The sequence below is a fragment of the Panthera pardus genome, unplaced genomic scaffold (genome assembly GCF_024362965.1).
Source record: "Panthera pardus isolate Hobbes unplaced genomic scaffold, ASM2436296v1 HiC_scaffold_8, whole genome shotgun sequence".
Taxonomy (NCBI): domain Eukaryota; kingdom Metazoa; phylum Chordata; class Mammalia; order Carnivora; family Felidae; genus Panthera; species Panthera pardus.
The window spans coordinates 51,362,456-51,372,939 of record NW_026527013.1 but is presented as its reverse complement, the minus strand read 5'-3'; the positions used below and the strand labels follow the sequence as shown (position 1 = coordinate 51,372,939).

At 40.8% G+C, this 10,484-nt stretch overlaps 1 long non-coding RNA gene across 3 annotated transcripts in view; it reads left to right on the top strand.

The window, feature by feature from the left end:
• The first annotated feature begins 5,602 nt into the window (after positions 1 to 5,602).
• The window catches only part of LOC109254400 (uncharacterized), a 46,441-nt gene continuing 41,559 nt past the window's right edge, over positions 5,603 to 10,484 (top strand). For 2 of the 3 annotated variants that reach the window (XR_008420359.1, XR_008420360.1), the window contains exons 1-2: positions 5,619 to 6,051; positions 6,825 to 6,958. This is a non-coding gene — a long non-coding RNA (uncharacterized LOC109254400). Of the gene's footprint in view, positions 6,052 to 6,824; positions 6,959 to 10,484 lie in introns of all 3 variants that reach the window. The other variant, XR_008420358.1, reaches the window with a different exon arrangement.

Below are 10,484 nucleotides of genomic sequence, written 5' to 3'. Positions count from 1 at the left end.
TTATCTCAAAGGAAACTTTGGTCTCATGGGAAACTCATCTGGAGTTTCCTCTAATGCAAAATGATACTTCTTTCTTAAGAGTTATTGCAGGATTTAAATGAGATTAACATGTTACCAGTCTCCTAATTGAAGTAGACAATGCCCCTAAAAATAGTACAATGAAAACAAGGTTATTAAAATTCTGGCCAGATACTGTTCGCTGCAAAAGGCTCTGAATAGACTCTAAATATGAGGCCGTTCTCTATTCTCTAAAAGGATAAATTATCAAGTATCAGAGATAAACTAGCACTAAATGAGGCTTTCTTGACATGAGAAGCATTAAAATATTGAAAAGATTATTTTACCTGATACAGTGTTATTTAATGCATACCTTTATACTATGTAAAATCATTTATAAACAGATTTCACACTTAGGGAAGCATTGCTCTAAGGCATATTATTTGCCTGTGGAATCATGTTAGGTGTCATTTAAGTGACAGCATTTATTGAGCAGCTATTACGTGTCCGGAATTCTTTTAGGCACTAGGGATACAGCAGTGAAAAATTCTTCTAGAGCTTATATTCTAATGGAAAATACAGACAATACAGGAAACGCATAACATTCCTGACATGATGAGAATAATGGAGAAAAATTAAGCAAGTTTGGGGAATGGAGAGTGCTGGAGAGATGGAGGGGAATGCTTACTTTATATATCAGGTGGTTAGGAAAAGCTTCTTTGATAAGGTAACGAAGTAGAGCCTGAAGGAAATGAGAGAGCAAGCTACTTGAATATCTGGGAGAAGAGCATTTCAAGCAGAGGTCAAGAGGATGTTCAAAAGGGTCTGGGAAGATCCAGGAGATCAGTGCGGCTGGGGAGGAGTGGATGAAAGGGACAGAAATAGAGGATTAGGTGGGATGGATACATCATATAGGCCACTGTTTTACGAATTATCAAGCATTCAAAAAGGATCACTCTGGCTGCTGCATGGGCAAGGATGGAAACAGTTACCAGACTATTTCAGTGGTCCAAATGGAAAATAATAGTAATGGCTCAAATTAGAGTATTAGTGGCTGTGGTGAGAATTGTCAAATTCTGTTGTATTTTAAAGGATGACCTATCATTGCTGGTGGATTGGATGTGGTTTTGAAAAGAAGGTAAAAGGTAAGCATCAGACCTGGTCAATTTGCTGGTCTAAAGTGCCCTACTCTTGGGGGATGCCTGCTGAAGAACTGCTGAAACGCTGTGAAGGAAGTAAACATGGACAACTTTGCTCTTTAAAGTTCTGATTCTGATTTATTGCAAAGAATTTTAGCTTATATCAGAAAACCCTGATATCTACTGTAAAAGTATTGACTAAAGTGGATCCTTGCTCCAAGATGCCAGTTTGGATAAGTGGCGTATATGAGTGGGAATAGAAGCCTCTAATTTCTTTCTAACTGGCCGTAGTGTTATGTTAAACTGAAGTGACCTCTATGTTATTAAGCACATGATTAAATTTGGTAATTCCCATTCAGATATAGTGACACAAATTAAGAATTCGGCAATAGTTGTTCCCATGAACTCTGATATGTGTTTCACCCTAATAGCTGTCTATTCTTGCCCATTTTTAAGGCTAAGACAGAGTCACAGTTAGAAAGTCAAATAGTACAGCTACTCCCCAGCCCAGCCTAGCCCCTTCCTTTGCGCTTTTACAGAAGCAAGAACTATTAACTATTTCTTCCTTCAGTTCACATGGTGACTTCCTCCATGTCTCTAAATAACCTGCTTATAGTGCTGTTTCTTATGTTTTCAGTTTGGGGCATTGTCTACAGACTCTGTTACAATACTTGAGGTAGCCTATTAATATCCCCACCATCCTATTTTGCCTTTCTTTCTCTTCCCATTAAAGTTACAACCCAGGGGTGCTTGGGTGGCTCAGTTGGTTAAGCATATGACTCTGATTTCACTCAGGTCATGATCTCACAGTTTGAGTTTCAGCCCCATGTCTGACTCTGCGTTGACAGCGCAGAGCCTGCTTAGCATTCTCTCTCTCCCTTTCTCTATCTCGACCTCTCCCCGACTCACTCTGTCTCTCAAAATTAAATAAACGTAAAAAAAATGATACAACCCATATATGGGGTGCCTGTCTAGCTCAGTCAGAAGAGTATGTGATGCTTGATCTTGGTGTCATGAGTTCAAACCCCATGTTGAGTGTAGAGATTTTTATTTTTATTTTATTTATTTTATTTTATTTTTAAAAATATGTATTTATTTTGAGAGAGAGAGAGTGCACAAGCAGGGGAAGGGCAGGGAGAGAGGGAGAGAGAGAGCCCTATCTGGGACTTGATTTCACAAACCATAAGATTGTGACCTGAGCCAAAATCAAGAGTCAGATGCTTAACTGACTGAGCCACCCAAGCACCCCAAATGTAGAGATTATTTAAAAATTTTTTAAACATTTATTTATTTTTGAGAGACAGAGTACAAGTGGGGGAGGAGCAGAGAGAGAAGGAGACACAGGATCCAAGGCAGGCTCCAGGCTCTGAGCTGTCAGCATAGAGCCCGAGACAGGTCTCAAACCCACTAACAGCAAAATCATGACCTGAGCTGAAGTTGGATGCTTAACCAACTGAGCCATCCAGGCGCCCCAAAGATTATTTTAAATAGATAAAGTTACAATCTGATATAGTTTGTTCCCGGATGTTAAATTTACAAAGTAAATTTAAGTGATATATTAAACATCTTTTTGTTCTGTCAACTATAGACAGCATCTCTTGATCCCTCATACTGTATGACAAGGGTTTTGTCAGCACTCCTGGCCTTTCCTCTACCTATTCTTCCTTCTTTGTACCTTCCATTTGGAATTCCAATTCCATTGGATCCAATTCCATTGGATCCCTGTGGGGATATAATTGAAAGATGCAGGTCCCTACACCTGCTTCTCGCTCAATAAACTACTGAAATGCCATCTTCCCCGAGAAAACCTTTTGGGACCTCATTGGGAAAATGAGTCATGTGTCTATAATCCCATTAACAAAATGATAGCCTAGGAGTCCATGAACTCTTAACCCAACAGACCTTTGGCCTGTTGGGTGTTAACAACCAGAGGCGGAAACAACCAACTTGGCTATGCCCTAAACATGCTGAGGTTTATTTACTTTTCTCATGCCCTTTCGAACCAAAGGCTATAAAACTGCCTTAGTAATATAATTCCTGTGAGAACTCTCCGATGGAATTAGTGACATCACAGTGAATTTTCAAGAGAATGTACATGAAATTTATTGTTCACCTTGAACTTCATATGGATAAATTGATTTAAAAGCAAGTCATTCACTTTGAAAGGAACTGCATCTTGGCTGTAACTGAGATTGTAAGGGTTGGGGAGGCAGAAAGATGGTATGAGCTGGGAAGCAAAACACTGCTGCCACCTAGTGGTTACTCATTCTGAAATACTACAATTCTTTCAAACCACAGGCAGCTGAATTAGTACAGTCCCAAACCAGAGAAACTTCCATTTCCTCCTCTTTTGTTAGAGAAAGATGTTAGACAACCTTTTGTAAATGGTCAAAGGCAAAACAAGGTATTAATGGGATTAGCCTGTGAGAGCTGCTCGTCTTTTGTGTAATCAGAAGAATTAACAGAGCACTGACAAAGGCAAACTGCTGTAGGTCAAGATGGACAGCGACCAAATCTCTAGCATGAAGTGGCAGTTCCAAAAGGAAGCAGAAGGTGCAACAAATGAACAGAGAGGGACCACAGTAAGGCAGGACGCTCAGTAGTGGTCACTGCAATAGCAGCATGGGTCCAGAGGAAAGCAGAATCAGAAGCAAGGTCAGCAGGGATGATGACGATCAAGTCACATAGACTCAGGATCACTAGTCAGCAACAGTTCTGAAGAACAGGGCAGTCAGGGAACAAAATGTAATTAAATTGACCCTATCTCCTAATATTCCTATGGAGTAGATGTTGTTAATCAGCCCTGTTCTACAGATGATGAATTAATTTGAGGCTAAATCACTAACCCAAAGTCACAGAACTAATGAGGTTTAGAGCCAAAATTTGAACCAAAGCAGTTTGACCCCAGAGTCGGAGCTCTTAACTACTATGCTTTTCTGCTTCCCTGAGGGAGAGGGAACCTGGGATTTCACTCCTCTAACTCTTTTGACTGTTGTATTGAGGGATGGTTGTGAATTAGAACTCTGAAGGTGGTTAAGATTTGGACCTAGATCTACTAGGTCCCTAGTAGGTCTGGCACCTACTTGCAGGAGGTATTTAACCTTTAAGGAATTAAGTTTCCTTACTTGTAAAATAGGGATATAAAGGAGGCCAATACGTTGCTTCAAAGATTTGTTGAGATAATACACAGTTTCTGTCATATGGCAGGTAAGATAGCTTGCCTACAAAGACAATTGCCAATGATTCTCATGATTGTAAGTACTACTACTCTCAGCAAGGGGTGGAGTCTGTTTCCCTTCTCCTAGAATCTGGGCTGAGCTTTTGGCTTGCTTTGACCAGTGGAATGTGTCAGGTGTATTGTTGGCTAGCTCCAAGCCTAAGTCTTAAAACTTAAGTCTTGCTTCCTTGGACCATCTGTGCCACTAGATAAGGAAGCCCAGCCTAGATTCTTGTATGGTAAAAACCACATGGAGAAAGAGGCACTAGGGAGCCAAGATCCTACCTGAGCTCACCTTGTGGATGTGGCCACATGAGTGTACCACATGAGATCAGAACTGACCTGCCAACCCACAGAATTATGAGAAATAAATCGTTGTTAAACTACCAAGTTTTGGGATAGTTTGTTATGCAGCTGTGAGAAATAAGCCCACTGACCCAATCAAAGGAGGGACTTGGAGACTCAGAGCACAGTGAAGTGAGGCTTTAATCAACATTCTTACAAGAGTGGGTGTCTAATGGACAAGCATACTCAGGGCAGTTACAGCAGACAATTTATCTCCTAGCACGCAAGTCCCTCCCCTGATTCCTCATTAGCTGATACTACAGAGGTTACAGCCTTACCCCCATGTTGCCTATGCTCATATAAGGCAAAAAGTAGTCTGATTGGAACAAATGTACATTCCTTGAAGTGATGCAGAGACTTCAGTTCTTTGGCACATGCTCATTGCAGAGCCCGTAAAAATAAGCCCGTGAAATAGAGAGGGGAAGAACGAGGAAGTGAAGTGTCTAAGGGTTTGGGACTCCCCCACTAAGGGTGGGGGCAGGGGTGGGGCTGGGTGGCTGGTACAGTTTCCAATAGGTTGTAAACCTATTGTTAATTAGACAGCACAGCTTTTATTTGGTACTTCTGAAAATGCATCTTCTCTCTTACTTCTCACAGCAGCAAATAGAAAGTCCTCAATAAATAACATCTATTAGTATTATAATTGGTGCTGATGAGGGATTCAAACAAATATCTGATCCATCTTTTTTTTAGATCACTGACTTTTCTCCCCTTTCTCTGTTATAGGCTGGGAGAAATGAGAGGTATATGTGCAGATGAACACTGCTTATTACAAATATGTCTTATCTTTTTATTAAAACAATATTGCTAGATATCTACTCAGAAAGACTGTTAGCATTTCAAATTGCTATATACATTTGAGATAATATAGAAGCATATTTTTTCACACATTTACAATCCAGACTATTCACTAAATTGGTTATGGTGGAACCTCCCAAAGCTTTTGTGTTGGAGGATTTGAGGCATGAATAGCATGAACAGAGACTTATCCCTTTAATCCGGCATCTCAGAGCCCTGACAATGATTCTTTAACTTTCATCTCCTTTATATCTCCTTCTCTAAAGTCCTCTTTTTCTGTCCGTACATGTCCTTTGCCTTCTTAACATCCCTTTCTTGTCTCTTTTCCTTATTGTGACAATTAAATGAGACATTCTCTACCAAAATGTAGGCTCTGATATGGAGGAGATTTTTATCCTTTTTCTCTCTACAGAATATTCTTTACTTAGAACAATGCCTGGCACACAGAAGGTGTGCAATGACTATGTTTTGAATGAATTAAATAATTCACGTGAAAGCATTGAGAACAGTGTCTGGCATAGAGTCGATGATGCTCAATAAATACAACTTTGACAGGTCAGTACTGTTATAAATGTGATCATTCACATTCATTTTTAAGAATGTTTTATTACTTTGGGGCGCCTTTTGGCTCAGTTGGTTAAGCATCTGACTTCCACCCAGGTCATGATCTCATGGTTTGTAGGCTCGAGCCCCGTGTTGGGCTCCATGCTAGCAGTGTGGAGCCTGCTTGGGATCCCTTTCTCTCTCTCTCTCTCTCTCTCTCTCTCTGTCTCTCTCTCTTTCTCTCTTTCTTGTTCTGCCTCCCCCCCCCCTCGTGTTCTGTCTCCCTTAAAACTTAAATAAACTTAAAAGTAAACTAAAAAATGTTTTATTACTTTTAGTCTTCGTCTCTTTTCTTTCTACTTTGTCCCTTTCTTTTCTTTCTTTTTCCGTCACTGCATCTTCTGTGCAACCCTTACTTGTGGCCTGAGACCCTCATAGATGTTATGTCTTAACTCAGAGGATGTGCAAGAAAAGGTTTTGGAAATTTGTCTTGGGTGAAATAGAAAAATTTGTGATTCATAGCTGACCTAGGATTACACATAAGATTCTGCTATTGAGGTGAGCCTAATTTTGGTGTTAATATTTTAACCAGGGGCCTAGCTTATGGAAAAGAGCAAGCTTATTAAGTAGTAGGCTAACAAATACCTGACTGTACATGTCTCTGAGCGTGTGGGTGTTTCTGGTGCCTGATGGTGAGTAACTGTGCTGCTCTTGGCAATAGAAATGTGAGGAGAATCAAATAGAACTGGTTTTGCTATTTTTTTTCTTTCCCTTTTTCCCCACAGGGGAATGGAAATGAACCAGCACATAGTGTATCGATTCTTTCTCAGGCTCGTAACATTACGGAATCCCTGTTGAAGTGCAAGCTGGACTGGCGGAAATCAGATTTCCCATATCTTCTCAAAGGCTGTTTGTCAAGGTAAATCCCATACATATTAAAACCCTGACTTCCCAGGGCTAGATGGGAAAATAAAAAGCTTTGGGCCTGTAACCAGAACTGATTATGCAGATGTCTCCATTACCTCGGATGGTCACTCTTGTAGGAAGAGCTCTCTCATCTTTCCTGCTGGTCTTTTAGATTCCAATCAGGAGTTTCACAGATGTGCAGTCCAGTGGGCTGGGTAGCTTGGGCCAAGTACAAAACAGTATTGATGCTGTTCTTAACACAGCCTTGTTTATGTTTCAACTATGCTAATAGGCAGCTCAGACTTCTTAGCCCTGCTAATGTTTGAAAACTGAGAGTTGGGAGGAGAATGGATGAGTCTGCGAGCCTCCTGTCACCTCTCAAAACTACCTTCAACTACTCTGTTTTTCTTTCCTTCCTTCAAACATTTGATCATTATATAGACAATAACTTACCAGGCCTCTTTACTAGTGAACCAGCCTAGTAAGCCAATCTAGAGTTAGGGTAGAGAGATTTTGAGGCATTCAGACCATCAGTTCTCAAACATGCTAACTTAATTGGCACACAAGACCCCACAATACACCTAACCCATCCATTCCACTTCTGGTGGGAAACGAATTTGATGATAAAGAATTAGAGAGGAGCAAAATGGCAACCCAAAACAGCAGCATCATAATGTGTATGCATGAACAAAACGATCAAAAACAGAAAAACAACATTTGAAATGTGAAATAACACATACAAGAAGGGCTGTATTTATGGGGCGCCTGGGTGGCTCAGTTGGTTGGGCATCTGACTTCGCCTCAGGTTGTGATCTCAGGGTTCGTGGGTTCGAGCCCCTCATTGGGCTCTCTGCTGTCAGTGCGGAGCCCACTTTGGAACCTCTGTCTCCTTCTCTCTCTCTGCTTCTCCCCTCCTCATGCTCTCTCTTTCTCTCTCTCTCTCTCAAAATAAATAAATAAGCATCATAAACAAAACAAGAAGGGCTATATTGGAAACTCAAGACACTAAGAAGCCCTCCTCACCAACAACAAGCATCCCCAGCAATCTAGGTTGTTACATGTACAGCAGGAAATTTATATCATTGCCAGCTTTTCTGTGGCAGCAAAAGTTTTCAACAATTGGCAGTACCACATGGTTTTTTGCAGGTTTTTTTTCTTTTGGTGAATATAAAAATTTAATCACTTTTAATAATTAACAAAGGAAGCTATTAGGTACTTAGTCATATGTAAAAATGAAAGTCCCTGGCCTTGCATGGCATTTACTCTAAGAGCTGTGGAAAGAACTTGTATACTTTGATCTCCTTTCATGGTTCATCAGAAAGACTCCATGGGGGCCACGGAGTCTTGGAAACATGCTGGCTTAAATGCCTGTGACAGCCTTATTTCTGGGCCTTCCCTCGTATACTGCACTTGAGCCTAGAAGTTCTTCCACATCTTTGAGTAAGAATCTGATTTCTACATTAAGATGATCACTCTACTGGCAGAAATATAATAAATGCATAAAACTTTTCCAGGGAGTATTTGGCAATAGGTTCAAAGTCTTAAAAGTATGCATTACCTATTCACCCAGCAATTCCACTCCTAAAGAAATAATTATGAATATGAGCAAAGAGGGATGTATGAGGGTAATTACTATGGTATATTTTAAACTATCTTTTATATTAGGAAATTGTTCACAACGCTAATTTTTAAAAGTAGGGCATATAACTGTGTATGATATAATCCTTTTCTCCTAAAGATGTAGGTCTATTCATAGAAAATGGCTGGAAGTGTATATAATACAATGTTAATAGTGATGATCTTTTTGTATTATTACTGACTTTTCTCAAATGTCTACAGTAAACCTGTAGTACTTCTGTAATAAGAAGAAAAGGTATAAAGGTATTTAAATATGCCTGAAAGAATAGATGTTTTTGGCAGCACTGGTTAGAAGAACATGAATGGGGATGACTGGATGAGAGGTTATTACAGGGTTCAGGCTCCACATTGTCAGTGCAGAGCCCAACGCAGGGCTGAATCTCACAAACCATGAGATGATGACCTGAGCCAAGATCAAGAGTCAGATGCTTAACCAAGACTGAGCCACCCAGGTGCCCCCAAATTGATCTTTTAAAAGAGCCAACATGATTCATCCATCGCCTTTAGTACCTTTACACATGCATCTAAAGAAACTCAGAACCAACTCTGATTTAGTTTCCTGGCTTGTTCAGCTAAGTTAATGAGGATCTAGTTGACAGACAAAGAAAGAGAGTGTAAGAGGAGGACTAGATAGTGGAGGGAGAGAATAAATTCAATTTTGGACTTGCAGAATTTGAGGGGTTTGTGAAATGTGTACTAAACTCTGGTACCTGAGTCAGAAGCTCATGTCTGATCAGTTGATGCAGAATTAGAGATCATCAGTATACATGTGATTGTTAATACTGGGTGGTTGTTAAGCTTGCCTGGAGAGTGAGAAAAGGGCTGAGCAGGGATCCCTGTGGAACCTCCACAGTTCGGGGCAGGATGAAGGAGAGGAATTCACTGAGAAGACTGAGGAGTGGTGAGGTAGGCCAGCCCATAATAGGCTAATCCAGATTAAAAACTAGGCAAGAATGACCAGTTACACAAGTTCAGGGTTGCTTTCATTTCAGTTTACTACCAAGTCTGCAAGCAAGCATTGCAACAGGCAAAGGAAATGAGACTGAAAGTGAGTGAGGAGACTCTGGGGTTTCTTCTGCTTTCATGGAGTTGTGACCAGAATTTAGGGATCAGCACGGCCCCTCTCAAGTCTGATCTGCCACTCCTTGCTCTGTAGGCTGGGGAAAGGGCCTGCCAACCCTCAAGGGTCTAGGTACTTCCATGTCAGGCAATTCCTTGCTGTGCCATAGGCATGTCCTTGTATGTTCTTTTCTTCTCAGTGCCTCCTCACCTGCACCAGGCTTGGCCATGGAATACCCACAGTAGCCAGAGGGGTTCGGAGGGAAAAGGAAGTTTAGGGAGGAGAGAATTTCAAGTTTAGGGAGGAGTTGTCAGCAATATCAGATGCCAGAGTTCAGGTAACATAAGTGCTGAAGGGTTCCCATTTGGCGATTCAAAGGCTATTTGTAACCATAGACATAGGGCACCACCAAGCTCAGATTCCCACGAAAGTCATTTCCATTCTCACAAAATATAATCAAGATACTTATTTTAGGAGCACCTGGGTGGCTTAGTCAGTTAAGCACCCTACTCTTGATTTCGGCTCAGGTAATGATCTCAGGGTTTGTGAGATACAGCCCCATGTTGGGCTCTGTGCTGATAGTGTGGAGCCTGCTTGGGAATCTCTCTCTCCTTCTGTTTCTGCCACTACCCCACTCACATTCTTTCTCTTTCTCTCTCAAAATAAAGAAATAAACATTTTTTTAAAAAGGTATTTATTTTAGTCGTGGTATTTTGTTATGGCAACCTGAGCTAAGACGTTCACTCTGCCAGACTCCTTCATTCATGGTGATTTATTCTTAGTGGCACTATTGTTGTTTCTAACATTCCATCCCTTTTTAAGGAACTCCCTGTCCATCACA